Consider the following 16,489-nt stretch of genomic DNA (forward strand, 5'->3'; position numbering starts at 1 on the left):
AACTCAAGGGAGTCCTCCTGAGTTCTGGAGTTACAGGCACAAGCCACTACTCCCAGCTAGACTGGTGGAACTGTAGGTTTGTGTTTGTTTATTTGTCAACTTTTTTCAGTACTGGGGGCTGTAGCTAGAGCTTCCATACATGCAGGGCAATCCCTGTCACAAGCTGTTTTCCCAGTCAGAGCTCATCTTCCTCCAACTGAGCTGTTTCCTTAAACGCAACAGTGCCATATTTTGGCATTGCCTGAACTGAAACACATCACAGCAGATCCGGGGAGGGCTCCCTTCTTGCTGCCCTCAGCTGCCGTACTTCCTGGTGTGTGCATTTAGAGAAAGATGGAGCTCTCTGGCATATCTTTGTACAAGGACACTAATTACATTAGATCAGGGCCCCAGCCTTATAACTTCATATTCCAGATGTAGTCATAATAGGGGATTAGAGCTTTTAAGTATGAAATGGTGGATAGGAAAATGAAGCATCCTAATCAACCAATGAATGTTGGTTGTGTTCAGCACTTCCTCTCATGCTACACCCACACCAACTCTATGACTACCATTGTTCGCTTGGATCATATGTCTTCTCAAAGCTTTCAAAGAGCAGACCTCTTGCTATATCTTTGTCCACTACAATGTTGGAATCCTGTCCAGACCCTACTTAATTTTTTAAAGATTTACTTATTTATTTATTTGTTTATTTTTATTTATTTAATGTATATATGAGTACACTGTAGCTATAATGATGGTTGTGAGATATCATGTGGTTGCTGGGAATTTGAATTCAGGATCTCTGCTGCTCCAATCGGCCATATTTGATCCGCAGACCCTACTTACAAGGGACAAAGGGGGCAACTGTTTTTGTTTTTTACAGGTCCCATCTTTATTCGCTTCTTCCTAAAATAAATAAGATAACATTCACTTTGGGGAAGTGACAGATAACCAGCCACAAAATCAAATGACATTTGCTTCCAAAATGTAATTTGCCACTACTGCAGAATGTATCTTCCTTGGTGCCATGGGCCTGGATGTTTGACTCGTAATTGTTGCTTCTCCCAGAACTGCTAGGGGTTCACTTAATGGTTAACAGTCTCAGTCTCAATTGTAACAAAGTAAAGAGAAAGGAGCTGCACTGATTACTACTAACGGCTGCTTAGCGTGGCTAATGCTCCCTTCCCTGTGCATCCTATGTGTGAGCCTCAGATGGTTTCTTCAGAGCGGTCAAGGATCAGGGACTGAAGGTACATTCAACAAAGGATACCTCTTGCTCTTGAGTTTCCATGATAACTCTGTCCTGCACCTCGGAGATTTCCTTCTTCACATTAGTTTGCTGGCTGCCAATAAAGGTTTTGTGATGTTTACTCAAGTTGTTGGCTTTCTTCAAAAATGTGTCACACATACCTTTAGCGTCTTCAAGCTTGGTTTCATGATCTGCTATAGCCGTCTGTAAACTCTTCATTTGCTGCTGTTATAAACCTGAGGTGTTCTTCTTGGTCCCTTGTGCTGCCCACCTCACTGAAGCTCTTCTGGTACAGGGACCCAAACCTTTCACAATACACAGACTTAATTAAGATCCTGCCTTGACTTCTGCTGAGCTTTCAAAATACCCTGGAGCTTTTCATTCAGGCATTCTGAAAGAGGCATTCACATCCTTTTCAAACTGCTTCCTCTTTTCTGTAAGAAACTGGGGTAACATCACCTTCGAAATCCTGCACCATCTTCTGAACAGGCTCCCTGGCCTCTTGCACATCTGATCCTGAGGAATGGCTGCCCATCTCACTGGTACCAACTGCTGGATTGTCCACAGGGCTGACCGCATCTGGGTTCTTGGAGTCATCTGATGGGAGGGTCTTCTCTACCTTCGGGCACTGAGCAGTTTTCTTCATGCCCTTCTGTTCCTTGCTTGACATGGCTGGAACCTCCCTGGGTCAGACAGGACTCCATTAAGGGTGGGCACGGCTATTCTGGGCAATTGTTAAAATTAAAGAAATAATGTGAGCTCTTGTGTTAAAATAACCACGGTTGAAAATTAAATTCTATAAAGGTAGAATTGTATAAATAAGATTTAAAACGCTACATAATGTCTGACACCCATCAGTCTCCACTTACTACACAAGAGATGTTTCTCACACAAAAGTGCACCTTCATTGGCATTCATATTGCCATTGTAAAACGCAATGGTAGAGACACCATCAAGTGGTGAGCTACTGTACACCCCTACCCAGATTTGTGTTCAGTGAGGCTGGGTTACTTTGAAATTCATGGAGAGAGTATACATGCTATAAACTTGAGTACACACTGCAAATCAGGGCCCCTGGTCAGAACTTGTCTTTAGTCTCCATCAGCAGGTCACTCAGAGTCTGTATTGTCATTGGATTCCAGGGCTGGGCACCCAATGAATGCTGAAAGGATGGTGGGGAGAAAAGGATAAGGCAGGGTTGACAGGGTTGACAGTAACAACAGGAGGATGCTGGGAGGGCGGGGCATCACTCCTGCCTGCACCTTGCCGACCACAAGGCCTGCAGCCTCAGCTGTGTTGTTTCCTCTGCTGCAGCTTTCTCGTGTTGGCTTCTGCACGTTGTGCAAAAGAGCACGATGTGGTCCAGTGAATGTGTGTTTCCTATTTCTGAACTCTGTTGCTTCATCACATTTCAAAAGAGGTGTAAATTTTACAATCCGGTTCATTCCATTAGAGATAGCGATGTGGCAATGCCCACTGCAGAGTCTATATTTACCATACACGACGTATTTACTACTAGATCCAGAGGAAGGTAGGCAGGGTGGGGTCACTTTGTGGCAAGGTGGCCTTCACCACAAGTTCCGTTCCCATATGCTTTCTTTCCAGTGCTGTGCAGAAAAGAGAACTAGATTGTGCCCTCCAGGCTGGCTACTATGCACAGAAGAACAGTGGAAATTATGCTCAGAAACTGCCAAAGCTGGAAATAATTTTGTATGAGTGCTTATAGGCAGTATTTCCTCAGAGCATTTTTAGTGTTTATGTCTATTAAGCATTGTATAATTTTCAGGGCTTGGAATGTGGCTCAGTGGTAGAACACTCACCTAGCATAAATAAAGCTCTAGTTTTTATCCCCATCATTGAAAAAATGTAAACATATATATATATATACATATATATATAAAGTATACCTATATAACTGGTGTACATATAGGCATATGTATATATTAAACAGTTTCTGTTCTTAATTTTTTTTAAAGGAGGTTTTGTTATGTATCCCAGGCTAGCCTAAAAACTGTGTAGCCCAGGCTGTCCTTGAACATATGACAATCCTCCTGCCTCAGTCCCCTGAGTGTTGAGATTATAGACATGAGCCACTAGATTATAGACATGAGCAGCTAAAATAAATTCTGAAACAGAGTCTCACTGTGTAGCCCAGGACAGCCTCAAACTCAAGATCCCCTTACCGCAGTCTCCCAGATGGTGGAATTGTAGGTTTGTGCTATCATACTTGGTCTAGTTTCCTTTTGTTACATCAAAATGGGGAAACAACTAGGAAAATGAAAAATGAGGCAGAATCCCAAAACAGCAGCAAAGTCTGGAAAGAAAATGACAGAGAAGCTTATATTATCATTACAACCATGTTTAGAATTCTTTAGTGAGCTGCTATCAATGACGTCCTTTCCCAGGAGAATTATCTTTGTCAATAAACTTTGAAGGTTCCTAGTCCCATGTTTGGCAGACAAAATCATGTCAACTCATGCACTGGATGATTGATTAGTAGAGAACATGTCTGTTCAGCCCTCTTGCACCAGGACCTGGGGTGGCACAACCTGTGTCCTCTGTATCCTATATGCATGTTCTGATTCTTAGACAATAGACAGATGGATAGATAGATAGATGATAGATAGATGATAGATAGATAGATAGATAGATAGATAGAAATGATAGATGAGATAGATAGATAGATAGATAGATAGATAGATAGATAGATAGATAGATAGATAGATAGATAGATGATAGACAGACAGATGGGTGGGTGGGTGGGCAGACAGACAGACAGAGAGATAAAATACTTGTGAGACTGGAGAACTGCTCCCATGGTTAAACACTTGCCAGCAAATTCTGTGTGAGAGAATGGGAATTCAGATCCCCAGAAACCCATGTAAATGCCATGTGGGTGTGGTAGCCTGCCTGTGATTTCAGCTCAGAAAGTACAGGCAGGTAAGCCCCAGAGCAAGCTGTCTGTCAAGAGGAGACATATCCATGAGCTCTGGGTTTCCTTGGGAGTCTGGGTTTGATTGGAACACCTTTCCCCAGTGAGTAAGGTGGAAGGGCCAACAAGGATGATTCCCTACACAAATCTCTGCTCTCCACATGCACACATACACACATACATCCATACACATGGTAACCCCCACATGCTAACACGTATATACACATGTGCATGCATAACACACACACATAAACACACTGAAGAAAGAAAGATACTCAAAATGCAAATTGCATCTGCATTGAACATGTGCAGTCTTTCTTGCTACTCTTCCCCAAGCAATATGGCACTCACGTAGCATTTTTGTTATTCAGTGTTAGAAGTGACTTAGGGATAGTATATGCAATTAATATATAGAAGACACATGAGCCCTCATGGGTTTTGGTTTCTCAGAGGGTTCAGGATCCAGTCTCTGTAGACACAGAGAATGACTAATTAGAAGTACATCTTTCCATTGGGACTCTCTGGGTCAGGCCCTGTAATGATGGACCTTCTACACAAGGTTGGACAGTGTGATCAAGTTTACTATATGTAAAGAATGTTCCCAACCATCCTAATCTATGCTTTGGTAGCCACTGCTCTCTTAGATGTCATCCCTCCTTGATGTGACCCTCCTAACGTGTCTGGTGAACCTCAGAGAATGTCTGGGAACTGATGGCTTATTCATCTGGAAAATGTCCAAAATGTCTGTGAAGACTGACTGGCATCAGGCCTCCAGTGAGAAACTCAAGTAGTCTTTGCTGTATAGGTCTCACACTAGAGTGAGTAGACTGCCTTATGAACTGAGAGATGAGACCTAGAGTTTTGGATCCAATGTCATGGCTGGCTTCCAAGACTGCAAGGATCAGCAAAGAAAGTAGGAAATTTGAGAACCCAGAACCAAGCATCAGGTCCTGCGCACCAAGCTGCGCCTGCTCTAACACAGAATGCCTGTCCTTTGGGTACACCTGGATTTATTTTCCTTTCATGAAGATGGAGTGGTTCAGTTATGTCTGTAGGAAGCATCTACAGTTTTAGTCACTAGCCCTGGGAAATGTGCTGGCTCATTTCCATGACACTGCCACATGATGTGTACCCTGTCACCCAGTTTCCTTGTCCTGAATGTCCTATCCGTAAAATGAGTTTCCTTCTTACCTCAAAAGAAGCCAGAAAATAAAGGACGATGTATCCCCGAGTCCTTAGGAAAACATGCTCTTTTATCCTCTTTAATATCATCATCATAAAGCACCCTAGGACCCAGGAGTACACCATCAATTGCAAGACTCACATTTTCCCAAGGGGAGGGCAGAAGAGAAGCATAGCTTCAGGACCTGGAGACAGACATGAGTGGGAGGGTGATTGCCTGTATGCATGAGGCCCTGGGCCAATCCTGAGCACAAAAATAAATAAATAAATAAATAAATAAATAAATAAATAAATAAATAAATATAAATAAAAATAAAAATTCAAACAAATTATTTGAGCTACCAGTGGTCCAAACCTGTATTCTCATCACTTAAGGAGACTGAGGCAGGAAGATTGCTGTAAATTCAAGGCTAGCCTGATCTACACAGACAATACTAATCCAGCCAGTACTACAAGGTAGGACCCTGTATTTAAAACCAAAACGAAACCAAGCAGAAAGCATTTGTCTTCTAAGGCAGGCCTTGTCAACACACCCCTTCATAGTCAAGAACTGACCAGGACTGTTTTCAGATTATATCCATACAGTCTATACAAGTTACTTTACCACAATGTCTTTAGCAGCCACCACCCAGTGAGAGACAAGCCTCCAGTGCCATTCCAAGAACAACCAGCATCAGCACCCTGGTTGTAACATCAAGGAAGTTGTACCAGCCTATAAATAACGACTCTGAAGCCATAGAGAGCTGCCGGAAGCAGGCTGTTTGTCATGGACATGGGGTCATATCTCGATTGTGCAGCATCTAGTAACAAAGACTGGCTGCACATCGGCCCAGCCGCTGCCTTCTTCTCTTCATCCATGATGTTTGAGCCTTCCTCTCTTTGGCAATACTCTATAAGAATCTCTGAGTGACCCCAGAAAATGCAGCCACTCTTCCAGGCTGTGGACGCCACCTCCTGAGATTGCCCCCAAGAGCATGAGAGCTTAAGAACACTGGCTAAGTTGTGTGTGGTCTCTGTCGGCCCCTCTCCTTCACCACGGATGCTTTGTGACACCACCACCCCACCCCACCCCCACCCCACCCCCCGCGGACGCTCCTGCAACAAGTCTCTAGAATGTTAGAAAGTGCACAGCTGGTGTCTGACAAGTCCTCGCTGGAGACATACCACCTCCTCTCTGATGTGTGCCAGCTCCTTCTTCTCCTGTTTTCCTTGTTTATTTCTTGGCAGAATCTAATCCTCAGGAAGCTGGCCCAATCTATTCCAACAAACCTTACTCTAAGGTTTCCTGAAAAGTACTGAGGCCCTCCCAAGCAGACACATGGAGGAGTGTCTCGCACCTTCCAGAGACAACACCCTCCACCCCTTGCATTGCAAAAAGTGAGGCTTATGGCTGGGTTTAAAACCCTTAGGTGTTGTGTTTTATAAAAAAAGATAAGGAGAGAAGGAATATATTCGGTGGATGTGTAGTCAGATGTGAGGGAAGGGAGTCCCTCTGCGGGCCCATGCTGAGGCACCCCTTCCCCCTGAGGGACCAGCCACAAGACCGTATGGTATAGTATAGAATAGAGTTTATTCAGGGCATGGGGAGGGGAGATGAGAGAGTAGAGGAGTAGAGGCCGGCCATGAGCACGTGGAGAGAGGCGGGGAGGGGGATGAGGGGAAACAGGGAGCAGCAAGGAGACAGAGCAAGAGCAAGAAAGCAAGAGAGAGCGGAGGGGGCAAGCAGCCCCTTTCATAGTCATTCTGGCGCACCTGACTGTTGCCAGGTAACTGAGGGGCGGAGCCTAAACAAAATACTAACGTCAGGTACTTCTGGGATTTTGGGAGAATTCTAAACTCTGTAGTAAATCCATGTGGATACGTTGGCTTTGTTACCCCTGTGCTTTGAAAACTGAGGCAGGAGGATTCCATCCTAGTCTATTTAGTGAGTTCCAGGCCATCCTAGGAATGAGACCATGTCTCAAAAAAAAAATTAAAAATTAAAAATAAAATAAATAAATAAATAAATCTACAATAACAACGACTGAACACCTCCCACATTGTGATGGTGTTGTTAGAGTTTTGACTTTGCAGTCTTGGTTTCTATGGCCTTCTGCCCTATTCCACTATAAAACGCAGTAGCTTTTCTTTCTTGTTTTTTTTTTCTTCCTGCCCCAGCCCCCGCCTGTTCTCAGGTTTACACCCTTGTTTATGAGCCTGGGTTCAGTGCGTTCAGCTGTCTGTGGCCTCCGGTAAGGTGGGTGGCACTCTTAACACACTGGTCGTGCTTCTAGGAAGCAGAGGTTTTGTTTTGCAGAGATGAAACCACCTTTGTTATGTTGATTCCTGTCAGCCGTCAGAAATCAGAGACCACCCCTGGAAGGAGCCTAGGGCGGGGCCAAGGCCCCAGCCGTGCTGCAAAGGCTTCAGCACAATAAAGTTTTTCCATAGCAACCTGAGCTCTTATTTAAAAGGAGAATTTTCTTCTAAATGGTAGTCAGTGAAAATAGACTCCCTCCTGCGCCTAACCTGAGGACCGGGAGAGCAGGAGAGGAAGCAGCCCTGCTTAGGGCAGTTCCAGCCTGAAGGCTTTCTCCAAGGCCTGGCAGGGATGTAACCTGCTGGCACCATGTCCACACTTTCCTTCCTCAGCCTTCTCCTCCCCCTCCTCCTCCCTCTCTCTCCTCTCCCTCCTTTCTCCCTCTTCCCTCTCCTCTCCCTCCTCTCTTCCCTCTCCCTCTCCTCTCCTCTCCCTCCTTCCTCCCTCCTCCCTCTCCTCTCCCTCCTCTCTTCCCTCTCTCTCCTCTCCCTCTTTTCTCCCTCCTCCCTCTCCTCTCCCTCCTTTCTCCCCCTCCCGTCCCTCTCCCTTCTCTCTCCTTTTGATTTCCTCTTCCTCTGTTGGTTAGTTCCTTCCTTAGGTTTTCATTTGAAACAGCTTCTTTCTTTGCTAAAGTTCGAGGTTGCCGGCTGGCACAGGAAGAAGGGAGAACAGAGCGACTGTCCACCCCACCAGCCTGGTGGATTGGAACTGGCTCTGTCTTCTGGGAGGAGACCAGCTTTTGTTGCTCTGGTTCTTAGAAGCTGAAAACTTGCTGCCAACCTAAGGCAAAGCAGGGGATATTTAGAGGCCAGAGTCAGGGGTCACGGGCCCTCTTCCTCAGGGCAAGGCCCCCATAATGCTGGGGCATAGTCTCTTTAGTTTGGTATTTAGCCTTTAATTGCTGCTTTCTTTTTATTTTGTCCGGTTTTTCAAACCAGTCTCATGTATACCAGGTTGGCCTAGAACACTGTTATGTAGTTGAGATAACCTGATACTTCTGAGTGCTGGGAGTACAAGAGTATACCTACCCCAAAGCCTGGTTTATGTGTTCTGGGCTTCTTCATCCATGATTCTCCAGCTGAGCCACACCCTCAGCCCTCACCATTGCACCCTTCAGCCTGTCAGTGGGCAAGATCGGGGAGAATGGGGGTTTCTCGGTCTGCAATGCTTCATTTTCTCCAAAGCAATTCAACCTCTTCTCAGCTGTCTGCATGTGCTGGGTGTAGCAGGTTTAGGGCTCATCCAATGAACAGGGAGCCCAAGAGTGACAGTGTGAGTGTGGCAAAAGTGGTGGACCTTGTCTACAGCACCCTCCTCTGCCCACAGCAATGACAGGCACGGAGAACTGGGGGTTCTGGAAAGGACTGTTTCTAGACCTCCTCCAACAGAATCTTTGAACTAACCAGATGCAAAAAGTATTTCCCTTTCAAAAGAGGAATATTGTTTTCTTCCATGGAATCTGGATGTGGAGTGTGGGTGTTGTTTTGTTTTTACATTTATTTTTTATTTGTGTGTGTGTGTGTGAGAGAGAGAGGGGGGGAGGGAGAGGGAGAGGGAGAGGGAGAGAGAGAGGGAGAGGGAGAGAGAGAGAGAGGGAGGGAGAGAGCGCTATGGGGAAGCAGTTGCTTTGGGAAGCCATGAGAGGGTGTTGGATCTCCTGGAGCTGGAATTACAGGGTAAGCCACTCAGTGTGGGTGCTGGGGACCAAACCTGGGTCCTCATGTGAAAGCAGCTGGACCATCTCTCAACTCCCTTCTTTGGAATCTTTGAAAAACTTTTCTTTCAAGTTATTTTTCTGTCCTTAGCATGTCACTTAGTGACTTAGAGATCAGTAAGATGCAAATATTGAAGAACTATCACACAAGGAAGACGTTTTCTTGCGCTGGTGAAATGGCTTAAGAGATAAAAGTGCTTGCTGCCAACAATGAGGACCTATGCTTCATCCTCAGGACCCACATGGTGGAAGGAGAGAACCAACTCTGAAAGTTGCCCCTTTGGCCTCGATGCAAACACTTTGGTGCCCTCCTACCACCTATACCTTACCTGCCCCTGCACAAGCAAATATGTAAATGGAAACAAAAATTAGAATTTTCAAAGCATTATTATGTTCAAGTCCTGAATTCTGAATTCTTGTGTCCTTGCTTCTCGGTGGAGGAAGTTTGGGATTTGGGCGATTTATCTAAAAATTCTTATTACATGCATTTATTTACTCTGTGTATATATGTGTATGGTATAGGCAGTATGTGGAGTGTGTATGAAGGTCAGAGGACAACTTGTGAAAGTTGGTCCTCTCCTTCTACCATGGGGGGTGGCCTGAAGATCAAATTGAGGCTTTTACCCAGTAAGTCACTACACTGGTCCTCATTCCTACTACTTCTTATCATAAATTTTAATAGTAACAGGATATAATTTCTAGGGTAGTATTTTATATTAGTATCATCATATATATACCATTATATATAGATATATATCATATATATCATACAAATGATATGTATATACATATCATTTGTATAAAAATAGATCCACACTCTTTGAGACTTGAAAATGTACATTATGATTCCTTTTGCTTGTTAAACCTGCATTTCTAGTCTATCTTACCCCACAGTTTTAAATTAATTTTTATAACAACATTCCAGATAGATTGACCAAGTAGTATCTTAAACTTCTTGTGAGATTCCTGGAACAGCTACAGTAAATATGATGTGGGTGCTGGGAACCCAACACAAGTCCTCTGGAAGAACAGCAAGCATTCTTAAATGCTGAGCCATCTCTCCAATACCAGCTTCTAACACCTTTCAGTGCGTGGCACTGGGCGTTGGACTTAGCTCATGTCAGGTAAGCACTCCACCGCCAAAGCCTAATTTTTAAAAATTGTTAAGTTTTTTCTAGTGTACAATTTTAAATTTCCTTTTACTAAATCTAAAATACATTTTTTTAAAGTGATTGTCCGAGCATTGTGCTATCTTAGCTAAAAACTAAGTAGGGTTTAGTATTGCCTTAATGTCAAGAGCGCAGACTCAGGATCTGAGCCTTTACAATCTTCTTCTGCTCCTTTTGCCAGAGTATTAGCATATGTAAATATCGTGTCTCGGGGGCGTGGTAAAGGTTGTTTATCGAGTTGCATTTTAGAGAGGATGAGAAGAGTTAGAAACAACAGCACACCCACCTTTCTTCTGGATTTACAAAGTCCTGACTTCACTGCTCTCTCCTCCGTTTTCTTACATCTTGAGTCACTGCCCAGTGTCCTTGTGTTCAACATGCAGGACTTCCTCTACCATTTCGGTCTTCGCCCTTTATCTTTTTCTTGAAAGGTCGACTGTATTATCAGTAATGGTGCATCGGCCTTGTCTGGGGAAGCTTTGGAACTCCATTGTGGTTGAGAGAGAGCACGAAGGCCCAGATTGGATCTTGACATTGCATTTACATAGGTAGTATATAGTTTGCATACAGTAAGTGGTATTGGTGAAGATTGTTTTAGTTTGGGACAGCTTGGGGGAGGGCTGAGTTCTCCCTTAGTGTAGCCACTGATAATTATTCCATTTTACAGACTCCATGTTCAGATTCAAAGCCTGTACTCCCAGCACTCGAGAGGCAGAGACAAGTGGATCTCTGTGATGCTAGGCTGGTCAACAGAGTGAGTTCCAGGACAGCCAGAACTGCACAGAGAAACCATGTCTCAAAACAAAATAAAACAACTCCCCTATCCCCACCCCTAAACAAACAAAAAGTCAGTAGTTGAACATTAACCACTCCAAGGAATCAACTCTGGACTCACAGTTCTGAACTCACCGACCATACCCAATGTCAGTCTTTCCTGGGGTGTTGGGGGGCTTTTATGGGTTGTTCTCCTTTCTAGGGAATACATTTGTTGAATGAGCAGTTGCCTTGTAATCTTAGTGAAGAAAATCCATTGTTGACAAAAAAGAAAAAGGAAGGAAGTAAGTTTATTCAGGAGAAAATATGGCCACAGAGACTTAGGTTAGCCCAAACTGCATATACAATGTGAAAGCAATATCATAACGTTTTTATCATAACAAAATAAAGAAAGATATGCATCAAGACACTTCAAATTCTTTGGTGGGATGGATCGTCATGGAGGCAGGTTACAACCAAGTGGAGAGGCTCCACTCCAGCCTCAGATACTGTGTGATGACTCTTAGCTTTGGGGCGGGGAGAAGCCAGTGATCTGCTCAGTTAATACATTCCTCAGGAAGACTAGTGCTTCATACAGACATCCCAATGGTTCTCCCAGTGCTCACAAAGTCTCTAGGTCAGGAAGAGAGAAGGGCAATAAATGGCTAGTAAGAGGACTGAAGATGGCCCAAGATAATTTGACTCTGGACCTGCAACATTCCAAACTCTCCACAATAATTGAAACTCTCAATCAGTTAATCCTGCCAAAAGCCCATATACTCTAAAGTTGGAACAAGAAGCAAGAAGCCCAAAAGGCCTGGGGAGGGCTGTTATTCCCTCTTTGAAACACTGGGACAGCCGTACTGTCGGCAGCCATGATCTTGTGGTCACAGCACTTTGCAATTAGACACATCTCATGTGTATCTTTACTGGCAAAGCCACCCAAAGAAAAGGTTATTTCTGGCTTTGCAATCTTTTCAGTTTCCCCCCCACTCCATGATTCCAGCTACTCCACACAGTTTCATTTCTTCTCTCCTACCCTGTTCTTCTTTCTACTTCTTTTACATCTACTTAGTTCAGCTTCTTTCCCCTGTTCTTAAGTTGGTGAATCTGAAAAAAAAATTGTTGAAAAAAATTGCTGAAGAGATGCTTCAGCACTTAAGAGCACTGGCTGCTCTTGTAGAGGACCTGGATTTGGTTCCCCACAGCCACATGGGAGCTTACGACCTTCCATAACATCAGTCCCTGGAATCTGATGTCCTCTTCCAATCTCCATAGGTACCAGGCATGCGTATGGTATTCATACATAATGCAGGCAAAACACATGGTTATACATATACATACATATGCACAAAATATAAATAAATTGCAGACTGAGATTATTGCAACCTAATTCTTCATACCAAAAAATAATAATCTTTTGTTAATATTCCTGCTCACACATAGATGCACCAAACACAGATATTTTTACCTCAGAGCTTCCCACTGCGGCTAAGTTCTGGTAGCTATATCATTATGGTTTTCCAAATGAATGAATGAATGAATGAATGAATGAATGAATGAATGCAAGAAGGAAGCAGTTTCTCAAGGCAGGCCTTGCACATTTGTCACCAGACTTAGAGTACCCAAATGTTGCCCATCCCTGTGTGTATGGCCTTATGAAGGTCTACAGTTAGACTTAGTCCATGTGTGACCAGTCAGCCTTTGATCCAAGTGCCTGAGGTGCATCCTCACATTGATTGGAAGCAGATTATGTTAGTATCCTCTTAAACTGCTTTTATTGCTGTTGGCCTCACTGAGAAGCTGCGGCTTCTCTGCTCTCCTTTCAGATTTATCCCTTCCTTCTTAGTCACAGCTCCCTCTGCACAAAGAAATGACGAATGTCTGAGACGGTAAAGGGCAATTACTTCAATCTGATCACTGCACATTGGATACATGCATTTAAATATCACAGTGTACTCCGTAAAATACATAATTGCAATGTGTCAAATATGATTTTTAAAAAAGTGTGTTGTAAAATAAGAGTGATTAGCACTGTGGGTTGGAGATATGGCTCTCAGCAGCTAAAATGCTTACCACGCAAGCACGGGGGCAGAGTACAGCTCCCTAAACCCTTACAACTGGGTTTCCGACCTAGAAAGGCAAACACGTGGGATCCCCAGAGAAGGTGGCTAGAGAGACTAGCCATGTAACTGAGGTGGCTTAAAAGGAAAAGTGGAACATCAGTTGAAGAAGATTTCTAACATCAACTTTAGGTTTCCAAACATGTACACACACACACACACACACACACACACACACACACACACACACACGCACACCCCACAGAGTGACACAGGAAAAAAATGAAAAAAATAAATAAATAATGTCAGTTTAGGTCCTCATCCTGCCACCATCTAGAATCACCTGGGAAGAGAGCCCCAATGCAGGCCTGTCTAGATCAGGTAATCTCATGAGCATGTCTGTGGCGGTTCTTCCTGGTTGTGTTAAGTCAGGTGAGAAGGCCCACTTCTATAGCTGGTACTATTCCTTGCGTTTGGGTCTTGAACTGTGTGCAGATAGAGAGGAGCCTGAGCAAAAGCAAGTTCTCATTCTCTCTCTGCTCTTCACGATGACTGCGAAGTCCAGCCTTGACTTCCTGGAAATGATGCCCTGTGTGCCTAACGATCCTTCCTCCCTTAAAGTTACTTTTGTCAAGTGTTCAACAGAAACAAGCATACTCCTGTATCTCTTTCCTTCCCATCTCCCTGTTCCTTCCTCTCTGCTTCCTGGTCCACTGAAATGTGACCAAGCAACTGCCACATACATACGCTGGAGCCAGTGATCACCATACCCTCCCTGCCCCAATGAACTATAACTCAGAAACCATTAACCCAAATATGCCTCCCCTCCCTGACATTGCCTTTTATCTGCTATTTGGTTGCAACAATGAAAAAAAAAAGTAACTAATTCAGGGCTCATGAAAGAGATAGCTCTTGAACTAAGCTCCAGCGATGAGTAGACATTGTCCAAGATGGGAGACCAGACAAGAGAAGAGGGGCCTTCTGGATAGAGGAAGCCATGTAAGCAAAGACTTGAAATGTTTGCAGTTGGGGAACTGAAAACAAAGCCCATTCCCCTTATTCCTCATAGATATTCTAGACATCATGCTGTAGTATTTAAGGATGTGGACTCTGAGGCCTGAGTCAAATGTCAGCCTCTCCACCACTTACCAAACTCAAGATTTGGGCAAGCCACTCTACTCTTTGGACCTTAAACTAAATTGCAGATAATAATTATACCTGTATATAGGCTTGGTGTAAAAATTCAGTAAACCAATACACTACATCCAGCACTGTATATATGTTAGCTATTATTTACACATTTACTTTTTCCATTTTGCCTGATTGGGGATATTTATATGAATTCAATCATACTATTTGTGTTGTATGAGGTTTCTTTTAGTTTGTATAATATTCATGAAATTTATACATATAAATGCATTTTCTGAATTCCATTAACTTTCCTCCTTGCCTAACCATCAAACATGCTCAGATTCTCTGTCAGGTGATTATAAAATCTGGAGACAAAGGCTGTGTTTTCTTATCTCTGCATTCAAGAGAGTCTTCATAGCATCTGTCCTCATCTTGTTAGCCATTTTTAAGACATCTCAATTGAAGTGAAGGAGACTAGAGGAAAGATGACTTAGATGTAAAATACCGCTCATACACTCACATGTTTGAGGACTTGGTCCCCAGCTGGTTGTACTGTTTTGGGGGAAATTGTGAGACCTTTAGGAAGTGTGTCTTCAGTGGAAGAAGTGGATCAGTAAGATGCATTGTGAGATATACACCAGCTGTTCCGTCTGCTCCCTCACAGCTGATACAACACACTCTCAGTGCTGATGATACAATGAAATCAGCCACATCATACTCAGTTGCCCCAAATATAAGCCATTCCTATCTTCATGGTTTCCACCCCCGTCTATAAGGAACTGTATCCTCTTGAACAATGATAGCCAAAATGGAAATTTCCTCCTTCAAAGTGTTTCTGTCATCGTCTCCATCTCCATCTGATATAAAATTCTATTATGGTAGCAAGAATACTGAGAGTTACTGAGACTTTATATAGGACATGTGTCTTAGTCACTGTTCTATTGCTGTGAAGAGACACTATGCCCATGGCATCTCTTATAAAAGCATTTCCTTGAGGCTGGCTTACAGTTTCAGAAGTCTAGTCCATTATCATCATAGCAGAAAGCATGGAACCATGCAGGCAGAAACGGTGTTGCAGAGGTAATGAGAGTTCTGTATCAAGATCTATAGGCAGCAGGAAAAGAAAGACACTGGGCCTGGCCTAGGCTTTTGAAACTTCAAAGCCCACCCCCACCCTCTAATCCTTTCAAATAATGCTTCACTCTGAGCATTCAAATATATGAGCTTATATTTAGGAGCCTTCTTTTCAAAACCACCACAGCATAGTAAAGGTGCATTCTCTATCTCCATAGGGACTTTGAGCTGTGCTCTAAGATGTCCCCATGTGGCTTTTTTTTTGATGATTAGAACAGAAACCTACTGTTCCATTGTCTTAGAGTTTTATTTTTGTGAAGTGACATCATGATCACAGCAACACTTCTAAAAGAAAACTTTTAATTGGGGCTGGCTTACAGTTCAGAAATTCAGTCCATTATCATCATGGCAGGAAGCACGGCAGCATGCAGGCAGACCTGGTGCTGGAGAGGAAGCTGAGGGTTCTCCATCTGGATTGGTAGGCAGCAGGAAGAGACAGATACACTAGGCCTGGCTTGAGCTTCTGAGACCGCAGAACTCACCCCAGTGACACATTTCATCCCACAAATCCACACCAACTCCATCGAGGCCACACCTCCTAATAATGTCACTCTCTATGGGCCTATTGGGGCCATTCAAACCGTTACAACTTGGGTGGTCTTGATTTAGTTAAATTATTCTATTTAATCCTCAAAACAAGCCAAACAAGTGAGCCCAGTTGTTTGCTAGGCCTGTCATAACAGAATGCCATGAGCTAGATGGGTTACAATAGTGATACTCACTACTGCATGGTTCTAGAACCTGGAAGCCAGAAGGTGAGTGTCCTTAGAGATGGTTCCTTCTAAGGGATGAGCGAGAGAGCCCACCCACGCCTCTTCCCTAACTTCTCATGCTTTATTGGTAGTCTATTGTATTGTTCTTCCCTAACTTCTCATGCTTTA

General features: G+C 43.7%; 1 protein-coding gene and 1 pseudogene across 4 annotated transcripts in view; one reads left to right on the plus strand and one right to left on the minus strand.

The window, feature by feature from the left end:
* Positions 1-16,489, plus strand: part of Ripor2 (RHO family interacting cell polarization regulator 2) — a 225,438-nt gene that overhangs the window by 89,354 nt on the left and 119,595 nt on the right. The gene's annotated exons all lie outside the window — the stretch shown is intronic.
* Positions 856-6,396, minus strand: LOC116082256 (annotated as a pseudogene).

The sequence above is a fragment of the Mastomys coucha genome, unplaced genomic scaffold (genome assembly GCF_008632895.1).
Source record: "Mastomys coucha isolate ucsf_1 unplaced genomic scaffold, UCSF_Mcou_1 pScaffold7, whole genome shotgun sequence".
Taxonomy (NCBI): Eukaryota; Metazoa; Chordata; class Mammalia; order Rodentia; family Muridae; genus Mastomys; species Mastomys coucha.